Consider the following 26,573-nt stretch of genomic DNA (forward strand, 5'->3'; position numbering starts at 1 on the left):
TATTATTTTTAAAAAAACTTCAGCATAAGTCCTTCCAATAACCAGGGCTGATTTTATTTAGGATTGACTTGTTTGATCTTGTAGTCCAAGGGGCTCTCAAGAATCTTCTCCAGCACCACAGTTTGAAAGCATCAATTCTTTGGTGCTCAGCCTTCTTTATGGTCCAGCTCTCATATCTGTACATGACTACTGGAAAAACCATAACTTTGACTATATGGGACCTTTGTCAGCAAAGTGATGTCTCTGCCTTTTTATACACTGTCTAGATTTTTCCATTGCTTTCCTTCCAGGGAGCAAACATCTTTTAATTTTGTGGCCTTAGTCACCATCCACAGTGATTTTGGAGCCCAAGAAAATAAAATCTATCACTGCTTCCACCTTTCCCCCTTCTATTTTTCATAAAGTAATGGGACTGGATACCATGATCTTCCTTTTTTTAGTGTTGAGTTTCAAGCCAGCTCGTTCACCTTTGTCAGGAAGGTCTTTAGTTTCTCTTCACTTTCTGCCATAAGGGTGAACTCGGCTATCTTGATTCCAGATTATGTTTCATCCAGCCTGGCATTTCACATGATGTTAATCTGCATAGCAGTTAAATAAACAGGGTGAAAATATATAGCCTTGTACTTCTTTCTCAGTTTTGAACCAGTCAGTTGTTCCATATCCAATTCTAACTGTTGAAGCAAAAGGCAAGGGAGAAAGGGAAAGGTATACCCAACTGAGTGGAGATTTCCAGAGAACAGAAAGAGCGATAAGAAAGCCTTCTTCAATGAACAATGCAAAGGAATAGAGGAAAACAATAGAATAGGAAAAACTAGAAATCCCTTCAAGAAAACTGGAGATATCAAGGGAACATTTCATGCAAGAATGGGTATGAAAAAAGACAGAAATGACAAGGACCTGACAGACAGAAGAGGTGGTAAGAATACACAGAAGAACTATACAAGAAAGGTTTTAATGACCCAGATAACCATGATGGTGTGGTCACTTTCCTAGAACTGGACATCCTGGAGTGTAAAGTTAAGTGGGGCTTAGGAAGAATTATTGTGAACAAAACTAGGGAGGTTATGGAATTCCAGCTGAGCTATTTAAAATCCTGAAACATAATGCTGTTAAAGTGCTTCGCTCAATATGCCAGCAAATTTCCAAAACTCAGCAGTCGCCACAGGACTGGAAAGGTCAGTATTCATAACAGTACCATACAGTTACACTCATTTCACATGCTACCAAGGTTATGTTCAAAATCCTTCAATCTAGCATTCAGTAGTATGTGAACTGAGAACTTCCAGATACTTAAGTGTATTAGTAGATAAAAGGAAAAAAGCTATGTGATTATCTCAATAGATCTTGAAATACAGTTAATAAAGTCAGACATTTATTCCTGGAAGCAGTCTTTAGTAATAACATGATTAAAATATGTACCTCAAAATCATACTCAGGAAAGTGCTTCAGGGAGATATATTAGAAATTAAGTGATATTAATATTAGAAACAAGGCAAGGCAGTTCTCATCACTATTATTTAACTTTGTTCTAGATGTGCTAACAGTAAAAGAAATTAGAGAAGCATGATATCGAAGTAATCCCCAAACACTTTGGATAACATTCAAGTGCCTTGTTCTGGGCATTTAGTTACCATGTTCAAGAGCTAAACTTTCAGCCACATTTCAGTTATTTCCACAAATGCAGTCTCATAGTGTTTTTGATTAGCTTATTTTAGTGGTTTTCCCATTAAAAAATCTCAAAAAATTTTGTTTGGAGCGCTAATGAATAAAGTGAAAGCAGAACTACTTTTGTTGCAGAGGGATTAGGGAGCACTGTAGTCACCTCTTCGTCATCCATGACTCCTCCATTAGCTTCTGGGAATGCTGCGTGCAACTTTAAGAATTACAACTCTATTCTGTTTCATGGAATTTTTTTTGTGTCACAGTTGTTAATAGTGATATAAAACAATTTTTGTATAAAATACGACCACCAATTTGATAAGATCTTATTACTCTTGGCAATTTTCAGTCCTTCTTTGGTTATGGTAGATATTAAATTAGAAGCAGCTCGGGGCTTGGAGTTGTGATTGAGATGACTAAGGTTGCCTAAAGCAGTTATACAGAGAAGTGGTAACTGATGCCAAGATGGGACACAATAAAAACACCAACTAGAATGAGGCAGCAGTCTGGAACTGCCATTTCAGATAAAGGCAGACTTTGCAAAACATCTTAATGGCTCCAGAACACCATGCTGCATGAAGTTCTAAAAGATGGTTCTGAGTAGAAAAGACAGCACAGCCTTGTGACATGTGGGAAGTATGGGCTGTGGAAAGACAGATACTACATAATGTGGAACATATGTGGAATCTAAAAAAGTTGAACTCATAAAAGCAGGGTGAATGGTTGCTTCCAGGGGCTGGGGATGAAAGAAATGGGGAAATGTTGGTAAAATGGTACAAAGTATCAGTTATGCAGAATAAGTAAATTCTGGGGAATCTAATGTATTAATCCATGTATTCAGTTCAGTTCAGTCGCTCAGTTGTGTCTGACACTTTGCAACCCCATGGACTCCAGCATGCCAGGTCTCTCTATTCATCAGCAGCTCCAAGAGCCTACTCGGTCTTATGTCCATTGAGTCGATGATGCCATCCAACCATCTCATCCTCTGTTGTCCCCTTCTCCTCCCGCCTTCAATGTTTCCCAGCATCAGAGTCTTTTCAAATGAGTTGGTTCTTCACATCAGGTGGCCAAAGTATTGGAGTTTCAGCTTCAGGATCAGTCCTTCCAGTAAATATTTAGGACTGATTTCCTTTAGGATGGACTGGTTGGATCTCCTTGCAGTCCAAGGGACTCTCAAGAGTCTTCTCCAACACCACAGTTCAAAAGCATCAGTACTTCGGTGCTCAGCTTTCTTTGTAGTACAACTCTCACACCATACATGACTACTGGAACAACCATAGCTTTGACTAGATGGGCTGCAGTCACCATCTGCAGTGATTTTGGATTAATCCAAGTTAATACATGGTTAACTGTAGTAACCATGTACAGCATGGTTGCTGTAGTTAGTAATATTATATACTGGAAAATTGTCAGAAGATTACATCTTTAATATTCTCTACATCTTTAATGTTTTCACCACCGCAAAAAGGTGATATTATGTGATGGATATGTTAATTAGTCTGTGTAACCATTTCATAGTATATATGTATATCAAAACATTACATTGTACAGCTTAAATTGTATATAGTTTTGTCAGTTGTGCTTTTTTTGGTTTATTTTTAATTGGAGGATAATTGCTTTCCAATAGTGTTGGTTTCTGCCATACATCAGCTTGAATCAGCCATAGGTATACATATGTCCCCTCCCTTTTGAACCTCCCTTCTACCTCCCACCCTATCGCACCCTACTGGGTTGTCACGGGGCACTGGATTTGAGCTCCCTGCTTCATACAGCAAATTCCCACTGGCTCTCTGTTTTATGTCTGGTAACGTATATGTTTCAACGCTACTCTCAGTTCGTCCCACCCTCTCCTTGCCCCACTGTGTCCACAAGTCTGTTGTCTATGTCTGTGTCTCCATTGCTGCCTTGCAAATAGGTTCATCAGTACCGTCTTGCTAGGTTCCAATATATGCGTTGATATATGATACTCATTTTTCTCTTTGTGACTGACTTTGCTGTATAATAAGCTCTAGGTTCATATACTTCATTAGAACTGACTTGAATGCTTTCCTTTTTATGGCTGAGTAATATTTCATTGTATATATGTACCACAACTTCATTCATCTGTCAGTGGACATCTAGGTTGCTTCCATATCCTACCTATTGTAAATGTTGCTGTGATGAACATTGGGGTACATGGTGTCTTTTTTCAGTTATGGTTTCCTCAGAGTATATGACCAGAAATGGGATTGTTAGGTCATATGGTAGTTTTATTCCTAATTTTTTAAGGAATCCCCATACTGTTCTCCATAGAGGCTGTCTCAATTTATATTCCCGCCAACAGTGCAAGAGGGTTCTTTTTTATCTACACGCTTTCCAGCATTTATTATTTGTAGATCTTTTGATGATGGCCATTCTGACTGGTGTGAGGTGATACCTCATTGTAGTTTTGATTTGCATTTCTATAATAATGAATGATGTTGAGCATCTTTTCATGTATTTATTAGCCATCTGTGCGTCTTTTTTGGAGAAATACCTGTTTAGGTCTTCTGCCTACCGTTAGATTGGGTTGTTTGTTTTTCTGGTTTTGAACAACATAAGCTGGTTGTATATTTTGGAGATTAATCCTTTGTTAGTTGTTTCATTTGCTGTTGTTTTCTCCCATTTTTGAGTTTTGTCTCCTTACCTTGTTTATAGTTTCCTTACAAAAGCCTTTAAGTTTAATTAGGTCCCATTTTTTTATTTTTGTTTTTATTTCCATTACTCTAGAAGCTGAGTCATAAAGAATTTTGCTGTGATTTATGTCAGAGTGTTCTGCCTATGTTTTATAGTTTCTGGTCTTACATTTGGTCTTTAATCCAGTTTGAGTTTATCGTTGCCTATGGTATTAGGAAGTGTTCTAATTTCATTCTGTATACGTACCTGTTCAGTTTTCCCAGCACCCCTATTGAAGAGACTGTTTTTTCTCCAAAGTTCTCATAGATGTGTGGGTTTATCTCTGGGCTTTTACCTTGCTCTGGTGGTTTATATTTCTGTTTTTTGTGCCAATACCATACTGTCTTTATGACTGTAGCTTTGTAGTATAGTCTGAAGTCAGGAAGATTGATTTCTCCAGCTCCATTCTTCTTTCTCAAGATGGCTTTAACTATTCAGGGTCTTTTGTGTTTCCATACAAATGGTGAAATTTTTTGGGCTAGCTCTGTGAAAAATACCTTTGGTAGTTTGGTAAGGATTGTATTGAATCTCTAGATTGCCTTGGGTCATGTAGTCATTTTTATAATATTGATTCTTCCAACCCAAGAACGTGGTCTATCTCTCCATCTGCTGTGTCGTCTTTGATTTCGTTCATCAGTGTCTTATAGTTTTCTGCATACAAGTTTTTTGTCTCTTTAGGTAGGTTTATTCCTAGGTATTTTATTCTTTTCATTGCAATGGTGAATTGAATTGTTTCCTTAACTTCTCTTTTTGATTTTTCATTGTTAGTTTATAAGAATGAAACGGATTTCTGTCTATTAACTTTATATCCTCCAACTTTACTATATTCATTGATTAGCTCTAGTAATTTTCTGGTGGCATCTTTAGGGTTTTCTGTGGATAGCATTAATGTCATCTGCAAACAGTGAGAGTTTTAGTTCTTCCTTTCCAATCTGGATTCCTTTTATTTCTTTTTCTTCTCTGTTTGCAGTGGCTGGGACTTCCAAAACTATGTTGACTAATAGTGGCCAGAGTGTGCTCCCTTGTGTTTGTCAATTGCACCTTAATAAAGCTGGCAAAAAATAAAAGTGCAGACTTTAGAATCAGGCAAACCTGGAGTTCAGTATAACTTGGAATATGATCATTACAGATTCATTAAGAATCACAGATTCTTAAACATACTGAACCTTGGTTTACCTGTCATATAAAAAGGAATATGAAATTAAATAAGTTAGTGAATGTATAAAGCTTAGTATGACCTTTGGCACTTGTAAGGTGTCTTGAAAAGATTAATAGCTTTTATATGTACTGTGTACTAAGGCAGTGAAGCCTGTACTGCATTTGGGGAACAAAATAAAAGATTAGTTTTTTTATGTGTGTGTATATATATATATTTAAAATATATTTTATTGAAATATAGTTGACTTACAATGTTTCAAGTGCACAACAAGGTGAATCAATTATTCAAATACACATAAATTATTTTTGAAATTATTTTCCATCATAGGTTATTGGACGATTTTGACTATGGTTCCCTGTGCTATACGGTAAAATTTGTTGCTTGTTGCATATCTATTTTTAAATTAGAAATCTAGCTTCTGTTCATACTAAGTCAAACAAGTGGAATCAAAATGTCATGATTTTTTTTAGTTTAGTTTAGTTCAGTTGCTCAGTCGTGTCCGACTCTTTACGACCCCATGAATTGCAGCATGCCAGGCCTCCCTGTCCATCACCAACTCCTGGAGTTCACGCAAACTCACGTCCATCAAGTTGGTGATGCCATCCAGCCATCTCATCCTCTGTCGTCCCCTTCTCCTCCTGCCCCCAATCCCTCCCAGCATCACAGTCTTTTCCAATGAGTCAACTCTTCACATGAGATGGCCAAAGTACTGGAGCTTCAGCTCTAGCATCATTCCCTCCAAAGAACACCCAAGGATGATCTCCTTCAGAATGGACTGGTTGGATCTCCTTGCAGTCCAAGGGACTCTCAAGAGTCTTCTCCAACACCACAGTTCAAAAGCATCAATTCTTTGGCGCTCAGCTTTCTTCACAGTAAAACTCTCACATCCATACATGACCACTGGAAAAACCATAGCCTTGACTAGACGGACCTTTGTTGGCAAAGTAATGTCTCTGCTTTTGAATATGCTATCTAGGTTGGTTATCTTTTCTTCCAAGGAGTAAGCATCTTTTAATTTCATGGCTGCAGTCACCATCTGCAGTGATTTTGGAGCCCCCCAAAATAAAGTCTGACACTGTTTCCACTGTTTCCCCATCTATTTCCCATGAAGTGGTGGGACCAGATGCCATAGTTAGGCAAAAACTCATAAGTTTTCTAAAATATATACATTATGCATGTTTATATATATGTATAAAAAAGCTTTTCTGCCACACTTGATAAAGGCTGGAGTAAGAACATCAGAAAAAAAAAGAGATGGAGAAATTGGAGAAGATAAACTAAATGAAAGGGGAGCATTGAATATGAAAGATGTAAGTAAAAGAGTATCATACAGTCCAGTTGTTTTTAAACATGACTACTCATTAGAAACATATATGGAGCTCTGGAGAAAAAAGCAATACCTGAGCATTTATATTATATATTTCAAGATAATTCTGATATGCATCTGGATTTTAAGGAGTGATTACAGATTTTTCTATCAGATCTTCATTTTGCTGATACAAATTTCTATTATTTTTCTGTTGACCAACATGATACAGTGGTATTAAGTGAGTAATGTTTACTCAATCACAATGATGAAAGATCTTTATCAGTTTTCACCATCAATAGCTAGACAAAAATAAAAGATAATTACAGTTTGCAAGCCATAATGGAACATGATTAACTTAACAATATAAAATCAGTTCAGTTCAGTTGCTCAGTTGTGTCTGATTCTGCGACCCCATGGACTGCAGCATGCCAGGCTTCCCTGTCCATCATCAATTCCCAGAGCTTGCTCAAACTCATGTCCATCAAGTTGGTGATGCCATCCAACCATCTCATCCTCTGTCACCCCCTTCTCCTCCTGCCTTCAATCTTTCCCAGCATCATGGTTTTTCAAATGAGTCAGCTCTTCACATCAGGTGGCCAAAGCATTGGAATTTCAGCTTCAGCATCAGTCCTTCCAATGAATATTCAGGACTGATTTCCTTTAGGATGAACTGGTTGGATCTCCTTGCAGTCCAAGGGACTCTCAGAAGTCTTCTCTAACACCACAATTCAAAAGCATCAATTCTTTGGCACTCAGCTTTCTTTATAATCCAACTCTCACTTCCATATGTGACTACTGGAAAAACCATAGCTTTGACTAGATGGACCTTTGTTAGTAAAGGAATGTCTCTGCTTTTTAATAGGCCATTTAGATTGGTCATAGCTTTTCTTCCAAGGAGTAAGCGTCTTTTAATTTCATGGCTGCAGTCACCATCTGCAGTGATTTTGGAGCCCCCAAAAATAAAGTCTGACATTGGTTCCATTGTTTCCCCATCTGTTTGCCATGAAGTAATGGAACCAGATGCCATGATCTTAGTTTTCTGAATGTTGAGTTTTAAGCCAACTTTTTTACTCTCCTCTTTTACTTTCATCAAGAGGCTCTTTAGTTCTTCGCTTTCTACCATAAGGGTGGTGTCATCTGCATACCTGAGGTTATTGATATTTCTCCCAGCAATATTGATTCTAGCTTGTGCTTTATCCAGCCTGACATTTTATATGATGTACTCTGTATGTAAGTTAAATAAGCAGGGTGACGACATACAGCCTTGATGTACTCTTTTCCCAATTTCAAACCAGTCTGTTGTTCCATGTCTAGTTCCAACTGTTGCTTCCTGACCTGTATACAGATTTCTCAGGAGGTAGGTCAGGTGCTCTGATATTCCTGTCTTTTGAAGAATTTTCCACAGTTTGTGGTTATCCACACAGTCAAAGGCTTTGGAGTAGTCAATAAAGCAGAAGTAGATGTTTTTCTGGAACTCTCTTGCTTTTTCAGTGATCCAACGGATGTTGGCAATTTGATCTCTGGTTCTTCTGGCTTTTCTAAATCCAGCTTGAACATCTGGAAGTCCACAGTTCACACACTGTTGATGCCTGGCTTGGAGAATTTTGAGCATTACATTGCTAGCGTGGGAGATGAGTGCAGTCGTGCTCAAAATGTGTTTGAACATTCTTTGGCATTACCTTTCTTTGGGATTGGAATGAAAACTGACCTTTTCCAGTCCTGTGGCCACTGCTGAGTTTTCCAAATTTGCTGGTATATCGAGTGCAGCACTTTCATAACTGGATTTGAAATAGCTCAACTGGAATTCCATCACCTCCACTAGCTTTGTCCGTGGAGGTGCTTCCTAGGCCAACTTGACTTTAGACTCCAGGATGTCTGGCTCTAGGTGAGTGATCACACCATCATGATTATCTGTGTCATTAACATCTTTCTTGTATAGTTTTTCTGTGTATTTTGCCACCTCTTCTTAATATTTTCAGCTTCTGTTAGGTCCATGCCATTTCTTTCCTTGATTGTGCCCATCTTTGCATGAAATGTTCCCTTGGTATCTCTAATTTTCTTGACTTGATCTCTAGTCTTTCTCATTCTTTTGTTTTCCTCTATTTCTTTGCATTTATCACTGAGGAAGGCTTTCTTATTGCTCCTTGCTATTCTTTGGAACTCTGCATTCAGATGAATATATCTTTCCTTTTCTCCTTTGTCTTTTGCTTCTCTTCTTTTCTCACCTATTTTAAGCTCTCCTCAGACAACCATTTAGCATTTTTGCATTTCTTTTTCTTGGGAATGGTTTTGATCACCACCTCCTGTATATCAGGACCATACAGTGTATACCTCCGACCATAGTTATTCAGGCACTCTGTCTATCAGCTCTAATCCCTTGAATCTGTTTGTCACTTCCACTGACAAATTAAGGGATTTGATTTAAGTCATGCCTGAATGGTCTAGTGGTTTTCCCTACTTTCTTCAATTTAAGTCTGAATTTGGCAATAAGGAGTTCATGATCTGAGCCACAGTCAGCTCCCAGTCTTGTTTTTGCTGACTGTGTAGAGCTTTTCCATCTGTGGCTGCAAAGAGTATAATCAATCTGATTTCGGTATTGACCATCTGGTGATGTCCATGTGTAGAGTGGTCTCTTGTGTTGTTGGAAGAGGGTGTTTGCTATGACCAGTGCGTTCTCTTGGCAGAACTCTGTTAGCCTTTGCCCTGCTTCATTTTGTACTCCAAGGCCAAACTTGTCTGTTACTCCAGGTATCTCTTGACTTCCTACTTTTGCATTCCAGTCTCCTATGTGAAAAGGACATCTTTTTTGGGTGTTAGTTCCAGAAAGTCTTGCAGGTCATCATAGAACCATTCAGCTTCAGCTTCTTTGGCATTGTTGGTTAGGGCATAGACTTGGATTCCTGTGATATTCAATGGTGGAGTAAAAGATGTGTGCTCATCTTCTCCTGTGAGAACTCCAGAATTGCAACTTCCTGCTGAACAACCATAACAGGAGAATGTTGGATCCCACAAAAAAAAAAAAAAAAAAGAAACAAGATATATAGCCATTAATCCAAATTTTTGGAGAACTTTATGAAGGCTGAGTTAAATCTTCTCTTAGCAGACAGAAAATAATAATCATTTGTTGATATCTTGTGTCTCTGTGAAGAATTCATATGTAATGTAATCAAAGGGAAACAGACTTAACAGTGATTAGTATTACTAGGCTCAGTGTTTTAAAATCTTTCTGATTACAGGACACTATCTTTTGAAAGAATCCTCTTTAAATTAGAAATCTCTGTGATTGTAGAGATCCTGAATTAAATTGAACAAACCATATGAAGAATACAACAAAAGTTGATTTTATGGCATTTATATTTTAAAAAGACAATTTTGATCAAATTTGTGATTAATGTTTTAAAAATCAAGTGTATACACACGTCTAATACATATATACATGTGTGTGTGTTAGTCGTTTCAGTTGTGTCCGATTCTTTGTGACCCCATGGATTATAGCCTGCCAGGCTCCTGGGTACATGGGATTCTCCAGGCAAGAATATTGGAGTGGATTGCCATGCCCTCCTTCAGGGGATCTTCCCAACCCGGGGATCGAATTCTGGTCTCCTGTCTTGCTGGTGGACTCTTTACCATCTGAGCCAAGAGAAGCACATATATACATACACAAGACCAAATAATAAAGTTGAAGCACATCTCTGCTTTGTGGTGTCACCGTGCTCTTATGCTTCAGTTATAAATTGTGACATCATTGTTCATTCCTCCCCTCTGTCTCAACACCTCCAAATAAAAATAGATTTCTGATTATTTTCCCTACATATGCTCTCGCATGTAGCCCATCTAATCCCTGAAGCTCTATTTTAAACACTTCTGTAGTAACAATTTCTTAATGATTTTCTTTGCTTTCAGTCTAACCCTGAGCGTCTTGCATGGTCAGCAATGAGGATTCAAAAACAGTTTCAACTTTTAAACTTTTATTTATATGTTGTTGTTATTCAGTAGCTAAGTTGTTTCCCACTCTTTGTGACCCATGGAATGCAGCACGCCAGGCTTCCCTGTCCTCCACTATGTCCTGGAATTTGCTCAAGTTCATGTCCATTGAGTCAGTGGTGCTATCTAACTTTTTCATCATCTGCTGCCCTCTTTCTTTTGCCTTCAGTCTTTTTCAGCATCACTCTGTTTTCCAGTGAGTTGGCTCTTCACATTGGGTGGCCAAAGTATTGGAGATTCAGCTTCAGCATCAATCCTTCCATTGAATATTCAGGGTTGATTTCCTTTAGCATTGACTGGTTTGATCTCCTTGCTATTCAAAGGATTCTCAAGAGTCTTCCCAGGACCACAATTTGAAAGCATCTATTCTTTGCTTCGAAAGCCTTCTTTATGGTCCTACTCTCACACCTGTCCATGACTACTGGAAAAACCATAGCTTTGACTATATGGACCTTTGTCAGCAAAGTGATTTCTTTGCTTTGTAATATGCTGTCTATGTTGGTCATAGATTTCCTTCCAAGAAGCCAGTGTCTTCTAGGTGCAGTCACCAGCTATGGTGACTTTATATAACATTATATGAAGTTTCAAACATATGATAGAAAGAATATTATATGGATTGAACTTGATAGCTCCTTATTCTTTCAGAATGAAATCCAGACTCCAGACCACTGAATATATATCAGTCAGAACTGTCCATAGCCTGGCTTCAACTTGCCTTTCCACCTTTATCTCTACACACGAGGCTAAGTTTAAGTACCGTCTCCTTAGCGGGGCTTCCCTGACATGTTTCTTTTCAACTCTGACTCTCCTAGCTGCAGGTGTGCTCTTTGAGTGTATCCTACTCCTCATATTTTTTTCAACAAATATTTATTAAGACTATACCAAGTTCTAGGTCATTATTGAATTCCTCCTGACAGTTTCTTCTACTAAATTGAGCCTCCATGACATTAGGAACCACGTCATCTTCATCGTTTGGTCTCTTCTTCCATTTAGCACAGTGTCTTGCATATAGATGAAGCTTTGAAGTCAGTAGTGATCTCAACAGTTGACCTTCAGTTATTTTCAAATAGATCATTACCTAATAAAATTATACACATGACATTCAGAAAGTCTTTAGAATTAAAAATTAAAAAGTTTTTAGGATTACAAATTTCTGTTTTAACTTTTTAATTTTTTTCTGTTTTTATTTTTAAAGTATAATAGATTGTTAAAAGTCTGGAAAATATAGATAAGAGCAAAAAAGAAGATTAAAATGACTTTTGAAACCTAGAGATAACAACCTAAAACGTTTTAAAAACTTTGCATTGATGTATTCTGTTCACTTGATTCAGTCTCTTCCCCACTCCCACCCCCTTCTGTATTCCTCTTTCCCACACCAGAAACCACTTTCTTTTCACCTGGATTTTTGGCAAACAGATTTATATATTTCTGTGTAACAGAGTATTCCAAAACATTTGTTTTCTTACAGCTTTTGTGAAGGAGTAGTTTGGGAACAGCTTAGCTTGATAGTTCTGGCCTTGGGTTTATCATGAGGTTGCAATTAAGATGTTAACTGAGGCTACAGTTGTTTGAAGGCCAGACCCAGCTGCAGCATCTGCTTCCAAGATGGTGCACTCACACTGGCTTTTGTTGGTGGGACGTCTCAGTGTCTTGCCATGTGTACTTCCCCATAGGCCCTGCATGAATGTTCTGATGACATAACAGCTGGCTTCCCCAGTGTGAGTGATCAAGGGTGAGCAAGATAGAAGGCAAGTGTTGTTTATGACATAGCCTCGAAAGTCCCACTTAAATCCACTTCTGCAGTTTCCTTCTGTTGGTAGAAATCAGCACTGTTCATCTTAGGAGGAGCCTGTGTAAGGGTGTGAATGCCAAGAGATGTGAAACTGTCTTGGAGGCCAGCAACAGTTGTCTAATCTAGCTCCAGAACTGCGAAACAGAGGGGAAATGAATAAGCCAAATAGCTTTTAGTTTTTTCCAAATTGGGATTTTGTAGTGTAGAAGTGATTTTTTTTTTAAGATGACAAAGTATGAAAAACTTAAAGTCTTATAAAAGTATGTGTTCCTAAATCATATTTTAATTCTACCTTCACGTATCAGCTTTCAGATTTCTTACACAATTATAGGTTGCTGAAATGATAGCAAGCAATAGCTTGCTCAGATAATTCTGAATGTTCAAACTGAACATACCTCCAAGATTATAGATAGTTCCTTAAACTGTTTCTTGCACTCTCAAACTCTTGATCAACTTTGTCTTACTAAAATGCTGAAAGTTTGCATTTTTTCAAATTGAGGCAGTGGTGAGTGTAATATTAATTAGCTTCCTGGTTATTTTTTAGTGGGAAGATCAATCTCTAGGTGATCAACCCACCATATCTGACTTTTCTTAAACTAAAACAGAATTTATTATTTTGTACCCTAAATCACCATATTTCATGCTACTCAAGATTTTAAACATATTGCTCAGATATTTATATTACTTGAACAAGTCTCTAGAAGTCATAGAAATGATCATTTCACATGTTATCAGTGTTTTAAAGAAACATAAACATTTTTTACTGCAACAGATTATATTGATGTGCAAAATTCAGTATATTCAATGTTTTCTTTGTATAGAAAAACATTATGACCATTCTGATCACATTGAATCAAAACAGGGAGGTGTATTTTTGATTGCCAGCTATATACTGAACAGTAAAGTAATGTGAAGGTTAGGCAATCAACTGCAACCTCTTTTGTAAGTTGGTATCTATACAAATGGGCTTCCCAGGTGGCACTAGTGGTAAAGAACCTGCCTGCCGGTGCAGGAGACATAAGAGACGTGGGTTTGATCCCTGGGTCAGGAAGCATGGTAACCCACTCCAGTATCTTTGCCTGGAGAATCCCATGGACAGAGGAGCCTGGTGGGCTATAGTCCAAAGGGTCGCAGAGAGTTGGACACGACTGAAGCGACTTAGCATACACACATGCATCTATATAAATATCTGGTGTTCTATCAATACTGACCCTGACCCACCTTTTGCAACTGATACTGTGGTTCACAGTTTTCAATATAGTGTCACTCTACTGGAAATAACTTTTCTGTAGCTTGGGATGTCAGTGATAAATCAAACAAAATCATTGATCATTTCTCTTTCAAATAGATTGCTTATAATGACATAAGAACTGCTTGGGTTTTTTTCACATTTATTTTTTTCCAACTGTAAAACAAAAATATCTGCTAGCGGGCACATGTACAATACATAGTATTGTATGCTATTAACATTATATGATGTCCAACTATATCATATTACAGGAATTTTATGCCTTCTACTTTCCCTTTAAACATATCATTGACTTTGTGAATTTTTTTAAAAAGCTTCTAGTTTATGATGTTTTTGATAATTGCCAACCTCCGCTGGATCATGGAAAAAGCAAGAGAGTTCCAGAAAAACATCTATTTCTGCTTTATTGACTATGCCAAAGCCTTTGACTGTGTGGATCACAATAAACTGTGGGAAATTCTGAAAGAAATGGGAATACCAGACCACCTGACCTGCCTCTTGAGAAATCTGTATGCAGGTCAGGAAGCAACAGTTAGAATTGGACATGGGACAACAGACTGGTTCCAAATAGGAAAAGGAGTCCGTCAAGGCTGTGTTTTGTCACCCTGCTTATTTAACTTATATGCAGAGTACATCATGAGAAACGCTGGGCTGGAAGAAACACAAGCTGGAATCAAGATTGCCGGGAGAAATATCAATAACCTCAGATATGCAGATGACACCACCCTTAGGGCAGAAAGTGAAGAGGAACTAAAAAGCCTCTTGATGAAAGTGAAAGTGGAGAGTGAAAAAGTTGGCTTGAAGCTCAACATTCAGAAAACAAAGATCATGGCATCTGGTCCCATCACTTCATGGGAAACGGATGGGGAAACAGTAGAAACAGTGTCAGACTTTATTTTTTTGGGCTCCAAAATCACTGCATATGGTGACTGCAGCCATGAAATTAAAAGATGCTTGTTCCTTGGAAGGAAAGTTATGTCCAACCTAGATAGCATATTGAAAAGCAGAGACATTACTTTGCCAACAAAGGTCCGTCTAGTCAAGGCTATGGTTTTTCCAGTGGTCATGTATGGATGTGAGAGTTGGACTGTGAAGAAGGCTGAGCGCTGAAGAATTGATGCTTTTGAACTGTGGTGTTGGAGACGACTTGAGAGTCCCTTGGACTGCAAGGAGATCCAACCAGTCCATTCTGAAGGAGATCAGCCCTGGGATTTCTTTGGAAGGAATGATGCTAAAGCGGAAACTCCAGTACTTTGGCCACCTCATGCGAAGAGTTGACTCATTGGAAAAGACTGTGATGCTGGGAGGGATTGAGGGCAGGAGGAGAAGGGGACGACAGAGGATGAGATGGCTGGATGGCATCACTGACTCGCTGGACGTGAGTCTGAGTGAACTCTGGAGTTGGTGATGGCCAGGGATGCCTGGTGTGCTGCAATTCATGGGGTCGCAAAAGAGTTGGACACGACTGAGCAACTGATCTGATCTGATCTGATCTGAAAACTATGAATGCTACCTTTATAGTTTTAGACTTAGCTGTTTTTGATGACAGAGTTCATTGATTTCACACCAAAGACCGTATTTTGCCTTCATTTTGTAAAAGCTTACTTGGTTTGACAGAAAAGTACTACATTTTAAAAAATAATTCAGAAGCTTCAATGCTCATGCCACTGTTTGAAAAAAGATTATACCGTGATCATGTGAGATGACAGGATGCTAGTTTATTAAAAAACAGTTTTCAGATATTTATCAGATATTTTTCCATTCACACTTTTCTTTTCCAGGTATTTGTGCATACACATGATGTAGATTCATTTACCTGTCATAATGACTGATGCTCTGTATTCTCTTGAAGCCCTATTCAGTGAATTCTGGTATTTTTTCACTTCTACTCTTATGAGTTTGAGTTACACATTATGAAATAATAAGGTTTTTGTGGAAATTTGTAATTGACCTTCCTTTTAAATTTATCATTATACCAGGCTGCCTGTAGATACTTAATAGATGACAGGGACACTGGTGGTACACAAGCCAAACTTTGAAAGTATTGCACTGAGTTGTTCCAGGAGCAGTTGTTAAAATAGCCACAGATCTGATTATTACATAAGTAATAGGTCTGGCAGGTAAAAAATAAAGGAGAGATAAAAATGAAAGTAGAAGTTATTAATGCCTTGTGATGATTCTGAAAAACCATTGTCTTAACCCACACCAGGCCAGGAAGCAGAGGAGAAGCAGTAGAGCAAGGAGTAGGATAGACAACACAAAGGAAACTTCATAACAAGAAGAACTGATAGTACAGACTAAAGGTGAACAGTACAAAGGAGTGAAAAGAAATACCAGTTGGAACTTGTGCGAACATTAAGTGAAGAAGAAATCAAGTATTTACTTGAGTAACTTCAAGCACAGGACAGCTTGTCCCATGCTGAAGGTGCTGTATCTGATAGATGATTTGTTATAGTCCAGTGGTGACCTGAGTCCATACCATAATCTCTGTGTAATATATAAAGATTCAGTGGATCAGAGTAGGTGTATCAAAGAGGCCATTATCATCCAATATGGGTATCAGATTTTCTGTAATGAAGGATGATGTCATAATACCTGGAATCTGAATTGGTCTTAATAAGTATATTATCTATTTCTGCATAATAAATTATCTCAACATTTAGCTGCTTAAAAACACAAACATTAATTGCCTCACTGGTTCTTTGGGTTAGGAATCTGGGGACAGCTTAGCTGGGGCTTCTGACTTGGGCTGCAGTCATCTCAAGGCATCGGTGAGGGAGGAATTGCTTCCAGGCTTGCTTAGGTGGCTGTTGGCAGCCCTCCTTTCCTCACTGGGTGCTGAACAGGCTTCTTTGTCATGTGGACCACTTTATATAGAGGCACTCACAACAAGGCAGGAAGATGTGAACAAGGTGGAAGATAGAGTCCTTTGGTCTCCTAATTTTGGAAGTGGCATCAATCAATTTTGTTGTAGTCTGTTAGAAGCACTTTATAAGATCCAGTCACTCCCAGGGACATGAGATAGGGCATGAATACCAGTGAGTGGGATTACTGGGGACATCCTAGAAGAAGGCTGCCACAATAAACATGTTCATGAATGAGTAGATGAATGAAGGAAAGAAGAAAAACTTAAGAAAAATAGCTTGTACTAGTAAGTCCTCTACAAATATGGATTACTAGAAAAGAAGCTGAGCCATAGAACAGAAAATTAATCTCCGGATAAGACTTGTTTTAGCTTAAAATAGACATCTTGATCAATAAGTACACTAGGAGTTCTTCAATATCATAAAAGAAAGACTTTGAAAATATAAGTGCTATTTTCTGCAGACTGTAACTCAACATCTTTTTTTTTTTTAAGATTTACTTAATTTTTTGACTGTGGTGGGTCTTCATTGCTGTACTCGAGCTTGCTGTAGTTGCAGTCAGCGGGGTTGCCTTTTCATTGTGGTGCGTGTTCTTCTCATTGTGGTGGCTTTTCTTGTTGCTGAACACAGGCTGAGGTGTGCGGGCTTCAGTAGTGGGCTCAGTAGTTTCGACTTGCCTGTGGACTAAGTAGTTGTGGCTCATAGGCTTAGTTTTTCTCACCATCTTTTAAATGTTATCAGTTTCTATGTTTACAAAAGTTAATGACTTTTGATGTGTTTCAGTCATTGGTTTCCAGCTCTCCTGCACATTGGGATCCCTTTAGGAACTAGAAAACCGAACTAAAAAAGAATACCAGACTCTATTCCAGGCTAAATAAATCACAGCTCCAAAAGGTGGGGCCCAGACAAGGAAGTAGTGTCGTAAAAGCTCCTCAGGTGTTAGCAGTTTGTCATCAGGGTTTGGGACCACTGATTTAAGTGGTTCTGGTTTTTGGGGGAGAGGGATTGTGTTGCATTGATAGGTCAGATGAGAGGGATTGGTATTTTTAAGAAACTACTTACTTTTGTCTGTGCTGGGTCTTCGCGGCTGCGTGGGCTTTTCTCTAGTTGTTGATGGTGTGATGGTGAGCAGGGGCCGCTCTCTAGTTGTGGTGTGAGGCCTTCTCATTGCGGTGGCTCCTCGTGTTGTGGAACCTGGGCTCTAGGACACGCAGGCTTCAGTAGTTTCGGCTCCCGGACTCTAGAGCACAGGCTCAGTTGCTCTGCGGCATGTGGGATCTTCTGGATGGGTGATCAAACAAACCTGTGTCTGCTGCGTGGGCAGGCAGATTCTTTACCACTGAACCACCAGGGAACCCCTAAGTGGTTCTTAAAGGAAAGATTTGAGCATATACCCTTTCTCAGGTGTAGTACAAATTGAAAAAGGAAATAATTTTATTAACAAGCTTTCTTTATTCAACATGTTTATTGTGTCTAGTATGTGCATAGCACATGTGGGGGATTAAAATACATATACGTAGTCTAAAAATGGGACTAAGCTTTACTTCGTGGTATATATGTATTTACTATGATTACCTGATAGTCCTCATGGGCTGTGGGATTTTCGAGAGGGGAGAGATACATACAGGCTCCAGTAAGAAGGCTGTTTGGAAGAGGTGGGATCTGGGTGCGTTAGAGCAGTACAAGGTGCAAGGCAGTAATTTGCTTCACTTGACAGATCCTAGAATCTGACTTGGAGAAATTTGACAGTTTAGCTAGCACTTTGATCTTACTCTGTAGTGGCTATATAAGAAGAGCAATGGAGGAGCTATGAAAAATACCAAGTTTCACTGCTGGAGAATTTTATTCAGTTGGTCTGAGTGGGGCCTAAGTATTGTGATTTGTAAAAGACTTCCTGTGTTGGCTGCTGTGCAACCAGCGTTCAAAAACTGCTATAGGACCGCCTAAGGTCCCTGGAAATCTTTGAGGAGGAGGGTTTCAATTTACCCTTCTATTAAAAACACATTAGGGTGGCTTTTTGTTTTGTTTTGTTTTTTATGCCATAGAAAGAGGGCAAACAGCAGTGAACAAAATAAAACAGGACAAAGTCCTTGTTTACACTTATAGGGGTGGAAGGCAGCTTAAATTCTTTTCTGGTAGAGGAAGACAGGCAATAAACTAATAATACATGATGTGATAAGCAAAAACAAATGTTTTGAAGGAAATAAAGCATAATGAGGGAAACAGGAATGGGCACAGAAGGGGGAGTAGGATCAGAGAAGAGAGTGCTATTTTATGTCAAGTTAGGAGAGACTTCCCTGATGGTTGGCATGTGAGCAGAGACATGGAAGAAGTGAGGGAGTGAGTAGACAGAGGAAGTCATAAGGGAAACTTCCAGGCAGCCATAGGCCAGTGAGGTTGGATGTTGTGGACTGCATTGTGCAAAACACATACCTGTACCCATTTATATATCCAAACCTTAATCCCCAGCATGACTGTTTGGAGATAGGGCTTCCAGGAGGTCATGAAAGTTAAATAAGTTGTAAGTGAAGTGAAAGTTGCTCAGTTATGTCCGACTCTTTGCCATCCCATGGGCTACATGGTCCATGGAATTATCCAGGCCAGAATACTGGAATGGGTAGCTCCTCCCTTCTCCAGGGGATCTTCCCAATCCAGGGATCAAACTCAGGTCTCCCACATTGCAGGCAGATTCTTTACCAGCTGAACCAGCAGGGAAGGCCAAGGTCATAAGTATGAAATCCTAATGGGATGGGATTGGTGACCTTTTAAGAAGAGGAAAAAGAAATCACTCTCCCTGTTTGCCATGAGAGAAACAGCAGGGAGGCCTCTGCAAGCCAGGAGGGGGAGCACTCACCAGAAGCTGAATCCTCGACTTGATGTTGGACTTTCTGTCTCCCAAACTTTGAGAAAATAAATTTCTGTTCTTTCAGCTACCCAGTCTCCAGTATTTGTTATGGCAGCCCTAGCCAACTAAGACAGCATATTAAAAAGCAGAGACATTACTTTGCCATCAAAGATCCATATAGTCAAAGTATGGTTTTTCGAGTAGTCATGTATGGATGTGAGTATTGGACCGTAAAGAAAGCTGAGTGCTGAAGAATTGATGCTTTTGAACTGTGGTGTTGGAGAAGACTCCTGAGAGTCCTTGGACTGCAAGGAGATCCAACCAATCAATCCTAAAAGAAATCAGTCCTGAGTATTCATTGAAAGGACTGATGGCTGAAGCAGAACCTTTAATACTTTGGCCACCTGATGTGAAGAACTGACTCATTAGAAAAGACCCTGATTCTGGGAAGGATTGAAGGCAGGAGGACAAGGTGATGACAGAGGACAAGATGGTTGAATGACATTACCCACTCGATGGACTTGAGTTTGAGCAAGCTCTGGGAGTTGGTGATGGACAGAGAAGCCTGGAGTCCATGGGGTCGCAAAGAGTCAGACACAGCTAAGTGACTGAACTGAACCAACTGAGACTCCGGAAACAGAGGATTTCAGAGGGGAGAGTATAGGAGATGAAGTAGAAGAGGAACTAAATCATGTAGGGCTGCAGTCTAGGGCAAGAATTTTGGATTTTCTTGTCAGTTGCCATGTATTCTTTTTGCCTGGGGAAGGAGTTGGGTAGGGAGGAGGAATCCATTGAATTGTTTCAGGCATAGGAGTGGTATACTTTGATTTACACCTAGAAGGATCAGCTGGCTGCTTTGAGGGAGCATAGTCTTCCTTCCAGGGACATCAGTTATCTTGATAACTGTTGCACATATAGTATCAGTGGGAACAGTGTGAAATCATCCAATTCTAGATATAGTTTGAAGGTAGAGTGGAAAGAAATTGCTTGTGAATTAGATGTGGGTGTGAGAGAAAGTGGGGCATGAATACTGTGTCTAAGTGTCTGGTCAGAGAAACTGAAAAAATGGAGTGCTATTTACTAAGATAGGAAGACTGTCAAAGAATGGAAGAATGGGAGGAGGGAGCAATCAAAATGATAAGTTATTTTGAGTTGCTGCTAAACATCCAAATGAAGATTTAAGTAGGTAGTTGGTTTATAAGAGTTTAGAGGGGACACTGGGGCTGGTGATAGAAATTTTGGAGTATCATTGTATAGATCAGTAGTTTTCAACCTTGGATGCCCTTTATAATCAGCTTGGGAATTTTCAGAACATTTCTAAACCTGGTCCCACCCCTGTATATTCTCATTTAATGTGGGAGTGGGGCTCAGGTATTCCTGTTTTAATTTGGCTAGTGGTTAAACATTTTTTTCAACAACTTTTATTGAGGTATATTTGATGCCCCATGTACTACACACAAAGTGTGCAGTTTGATAAGTTTTGGCAGATGAATACACCTGTGAAACCATCACCACAATTATGATAGTGAAACATATCCATCACCAGCAGAAGTTTCTTTATATCCTATTTCAGTTCTTCCCTATTATGCCTCCCTCCCATCTTCAGTCACTGAGCAACTGCTGATCTGCTTTCTGTGTAGATTAGCTTACATTTTCTGGGATTCTATAAATGAAATCTTAACAGTATATACTCTTCTGTGTGTCTTCTGTAACTGTTTTGAGTGTAACTCCTTTAAGTATAATTCCTTTTTGTTACTGAGTAGTATTCCATGGTATGAATCTCTTTTTTTATTCAGCTGTTAATGAACATTTGGGTTGTTTTCAGTTTGGGGCCACCACAAATAAAGCTACTGTGAACGTTTGTGTATAAGTCTTTGTGTGGACATATATTTCCTTTAGATAAATATCTTAGAATGGAATAGCTGGCTTGTATGGATCACATTTTTTAATATATTTCAGCATGAGGGATTTTGTGTGTGCATGGATGTATGTGTGTCCTTGAGGAAACCTTTTATGCCCAGAAGTTTTTCAGACACTATTTTCATTATTAAAATTAATACTCAGTGTATTAATTTCAGTTTAAATCTATAATTTTTTTCTTAAACATTCATTTTGACAGATCTTACTCAATTTAGAAAATTTAGCAAAATTTAACTTATTTTTTCCTAGGTGCAGTTATTTTTAAGAAGCATCACAGGTTAATTCTGATGTGGAGCCAGGGCTGAGAACCATGGCACAGATAGTATTTAAAGCCAAATATTGAATGAGGTCACCTAGGATAGTCATTTTTCAAGCTTTTGTTTGCAAGCAAATACACATATTCCTGGGGCAAATTCTGAGAATTTGTATTTCTGCGAGGCTCCCAGATGCTGATACCCTCAGTTGAGCCGATGGATCATACTTTGAATAGCCCATCCTAGAAGGTTAATGTAGATAGAAGAGATAACCTCAAGGCTGATTCCTGGCCCCTCCAAAGTTTAGAATTTGGAAAGAGGAGTAGAAAATGAGGCAAAAAAAAAAAAAAAAGAGGGTGGTGTTCTAGAGGCTTCTGAAGATAATTATAGTTCTGTCAGGAGGTAAAGTGTGATAAACTCTAAAATATGGCTTGAAGAAACGGAGTGAAATTTGAGCTGTAGTTGACTAATGGACATGGTAAAGTGCTCATTGAAATACTTTACTTGAAAGAAGTGCTTTTGGTGGAGTGATAGGGACAAAAGCCTGATTGATGTGAGCTCATGAGAGAAGGGAGGAAAGTAAGTACAGACAAATCATTTAATGCTTACTGTGGAAAAGAGAACAAAGAAATGGGGCAAGTGACTAGAAGGGGATGTGGAAGTAGGGATGGGCTTTCTTTTTTTTTCTTTTTCAGGTAAGAACTATCATAATGTATTTGTATGCTGACAGGAATAACAGTAGAGAGGGAAATATGGTTGGAGCAGGAGTTGTGTCCTGGGAGAAGGAATCTTGTTGGCAGATAGAGGCATGACTAAATAGGAATATGGAGAGGGAAAATTAGACTATCAAATAGCATCTGTTGTCTTTCTGAAATGAGAATCAAGGTCACTCCATGATAAGTAAAGAGAACACAGTAAGTTTTGTTCAGCACTCTATCCTCAGTACTTAGAATGGTAATTTGAACATGTGAGGGCTTAGTTAATATTTGTTAACTGAATGAATGTAAGGAAGAGTGACCTTGGATTGGAGGGGAGGAGGTAAGGAGTCAAGTCAGGTAGTACAGAAGGTGGCTGTTGGCTTAGGCCAGAGTAGTGCTTATGGGGATGATGAGAGCTGTTCCAATAATATTGAAAGAAAAGTGAAAGGACTTGATTTTAATTTGACTAAGGGGATGGAAAAGTTGAGGATGACTTGTCTATAGCTCTGGAGCATGTCTTTAGTCTTTCAAATGAAGTGGACTGTGATGTTCTTTAATTATTTGAGTGATTTTTCAAAGACTTAACTGCTGAACACTAGCATAGTTTTTATAAAGTTGATGTAGTCATCTATCTTGTCTATACTTACCAGAGAGTGTTTCAGTAGCTCCCAAGGAATCAAGTCTCTCCTGCCACCATCTCTCAGGAATTTAGGGAAAATTGTGTCCCGGGCCTCTGAGGAAATGTTTGATGTTGAAAATTAAATGTATGTAAACCCTGGAATAAAAATTCTTCAAAATACTCAGCATAGATTCTTAAAATGATGACGGATACTGTACATTGCATTCTATAAGCAAATTAAGGCAAGTGACAAGACAAAGTGCATTGAACCTGAGGTGTCAGTTGGTTTGGTGTGAATACCTTGGATCAGCAGACAGAATTGCTTTCCTCACAGCCATACCTCAGGGTCAACTGGGAGATGCAAGGATGAGCACTGAACAGGTGGGGGCTGTGGAGTCTCCACGTTAACTTCAGTAGAAGTTAGTTTGCTTTTGAGATTGATTCAAGATGGTGGTGTAGAAGCACATGTGTTCATCTCCTCCTGGGAGAGCACCAAAATCGAAATTGGCTGTTAAACAGCCATCGACAGGAGGATGCTGGAACCCCCCCAAAGAAGATACCCCATGTCCAAAGACAAGGAAAAAGCCACAACGAGACAGTAGGAGGAACACAATCACAATAAAATCAAATCACATACTCGCCAGGTGGGTGACCACAAAGTGGAGCACAGTAATACCAAAGAAGTTCTCTTCCATTTGGGAAGGTTCTGAACCCCACATCACGCTTCCCAGCCTGGGGATCTGACAAAGGGACTGGGAATCCCCAGGGAATCTGACTTTGAAGACCAGTGAGATTTTATTATAGGACTTCCATCAGACTAGGGGGAACAGAAATTCTACTCTTAGAGGGCACAGACAAAATCCTGTGTGCATCAAGTGTCAGGGGAAAGGAACAGTGACTCTATAGGAGACTGAACCAGACCTCCTGCTAGTGTTGGAGGGTCTCCTGTGGAGGCGTGAGTCACTGGTGGCTCACCATTGGCATGGGGGCACTGGCAGCAGCAATCCTGGAAGGTGCTCCTTGGCATAAGCCCTCTTCGAGAGTTAGCCCTACCACAGAGCGCATAGACCCCAGGGCTGAGACGCCTCAGGCCAAACAAGTAACAAGAAGGGAGTGCAACCCCACTTATCAGCAGATAACTGGATTAAAGTTTTACTGAGCATGGCCCTGCCTGCCAGACCAAGACCCACTTTCCCCCACCACTAGTCCCTCCCATCAGGAAACTTACACAGGCCTCTTAGCCTTATCCACCAGAGGGCAGACAGAAGAAGCAAGAAGAACCACTATCCCACAGTGGCTAGAACAAAAACCACGTCACAGAAAGTTAATCAGAATGAAAAAGTAGCAGGTTATGTCTCAGATGTAGGGACAAGATAAAACCTCAGAAAAGCAACTAAATGAAGTGGAGATAGGCAACTGTCCAGAAAAAGAATTCAGGATAATGATAGTGAAGATGATCCAGGATCTTGGAAAAAGAATGGGGAAGATGCAAGAAATGCTTACCAAAGACCTAGAAGAACTAAAGAACAAACAGAGATGAATGATACAGTAGAAGGAATCATAGCAGAATAACTGAGGCAGAAGAATGGATAAGTGACCTGGAGGACAGAATATAGAAAAAAGAAAGAAAATGAAGACAGTCTGAGACTTCTGGGACAACATTAAATGCACCAACATTTGCATTTTAGGGGTCCCAGAAGGAGAAGAGAGAGAGAAAGGATCCAAGAAAATATTTGAAGAGATAATAGCTGAAAAGTTCCCTAACATGGGAAAGGAAATAATCAGCCAAGTCCAGGAATTCCACACACAGAGTCCCAGGCAGGATAAACCCAAGGAGGAACACACTGAGACACATCATAATCAAACTGATGAAAACTAAAGACAGAGATAAAATATGAAAAACAACAAGGGAAAATGACAAATAACATACAAGGGTACAAGCCAGAAGGGAATGGCAAGATTATTTGAAGTGATGAAAGGGAAGAACTTACAACCAAGAATACTCTACTCAGCAGGACTCTCATTGAGATTTGATGGAGAAATCAAAAGCTTTCCAGACAAGCACAAGTTAAGAGAATTTAGCAGCACCAAATCAGCTTTACAGCAAATGCTAAGGGAACTTCTCTGGCAGGAAACACAAGAGAAGGAAAAGACCTACACAAAATAAACCCAAAACAATTAAGATAATTACCTTAAGTGTAAATGGATTAAATACACCAACCAAAAGATGTAGACTGGCTAGGCAGATGAAAACATGTATGCACTTCCACTTAGCACATCATTCTACTTAACCCCCCAAATTGTATGTAATTATTTTATATTGTTAGGTTAATCATATTTCCATATGTTTGAAGTTGTAATTATCTTTTATTTTTTTGTCTAGCTATTGAGTGTAAAAACTGATAAACATCTTTTATTATTGTGATTATGTAACTATTATTTGCTTAATACTATTGTATCATGATTGGTCAACAAAAATTAGACTTCTATATCACGAAAACTATCATTTAATAGAAAAACCTATTTAAAATTTAGGTGCATATCCGAATTATTTTGAAATTTTTTGAGAAATACAAATGCCCAAGTATTGCTTTTTTTCTCCAAAGCTCCAGATGTGTTTCTAATGAGCACCTATGTTTAAAAACAATTGGACTATATGATGGTCTTTTACTTTTATCTAGTATGTTTCACTTTTTCTATTTCATATTCAGTGCTCCCTTTTCATTTAGTTTGTTTTCCAATTTCTCCATCTCTTTTTTCTTGTTCTTTCTCAATCCTTTATCAAGCATAGTAGAAAAGCTTTAGTATACATATGTAAATATAATAGTATGTATAATATAAAGAGTATGTATAATATATATATTTTAGAAATTTTAGGAATTTTTGCCTAGCTAAATAATTTATGACATTTTGATTCCACTTATTTGACTTAATATGAACAGAATGATAGATTTCTGATTTATATTTACTCAGAACTTTGGTATAGTTCCATGGATTTTGGCACCTAGTATTACTGCTAAAAGTTTAGAAAGTTTATTAATGATTTTTGAAAAAGAGAATTTGAATGAGGCTTGAAACCTCTAATCCAATTCTGAGAATATAAAGAAATACTGTATCATAAAAAAACAGGAAGTTAAATGTGATACAGTATTGTTAAAGTACAGATTTTGTTCAAATTACAAAAAAATCTTATGCTAGTGTCCATTATTTATTTTCATACCTTATTCAAGATTCCACATTGTATTTAGTTGCATTGAGCATCTCCAGTGCATGCAACAGATTCTGGTAAGTTCTTTTTTTATTTTTATTCTAGTACAAATATTTTCTGATTTTCTTTGTTGTATCTTCTTAGATATACCCATCATTTAAAAGTGGACATTTAATTTTCAAATATATGGGATTTTAAGTTATCTTAGTTACCTTAAATTTCTCATTTTAATATTGATTGCTCATTAAATGCTTTCTTCTCTATAGTCACCCTCTGTTTTTTCAGTCTCCTAACTTGATTGAGGCTTTCAGTGGTTAAA

General features: G+C 38.6%; 1 protein-coding gene across 6 annotated transcripts in view; it reads left to right on the top strand.

Moving 5' to 3' along the window:
* The window catches only part of YAF2 (YY1 associated factor 2), an 88,141-nt gene that overhangs the window by 41,704 nt on the left and 19,864 nt on the right, over positions 1 to 26,573 (top strand). The window contains exon 1 of one of the 6 annotated variants that reach the window (XM_086399911.1): positions 26,276 to 26,331. The exons of the other annotated variants lie outside the window; for them this stretch is intronic. The gene's annotated coding sequence lies outside the window, so the exon portion shown is untranslated. Of the gene's footprint in view, positions 1 to 26,275; positions 26,332 to 26,573 lie in introns of those variants that run through there. 6 annotated transcript variants of the gene reach the window in all.

The sequence above is a fragment of the Bos grunniens genome, chromosome 5 (assembly GCF_055505025.1).
Source record: "Bos grunniens cultivar Pamir isolate PY7600 chromosome 5, Bosgru_T2T1.0, whole genome shotgun sequence".
NCBI lineage: Eukaryota > Metazoa > Chordata > Mammalia > Artiodactyla > Bovidae > Bos > Bos grunniens.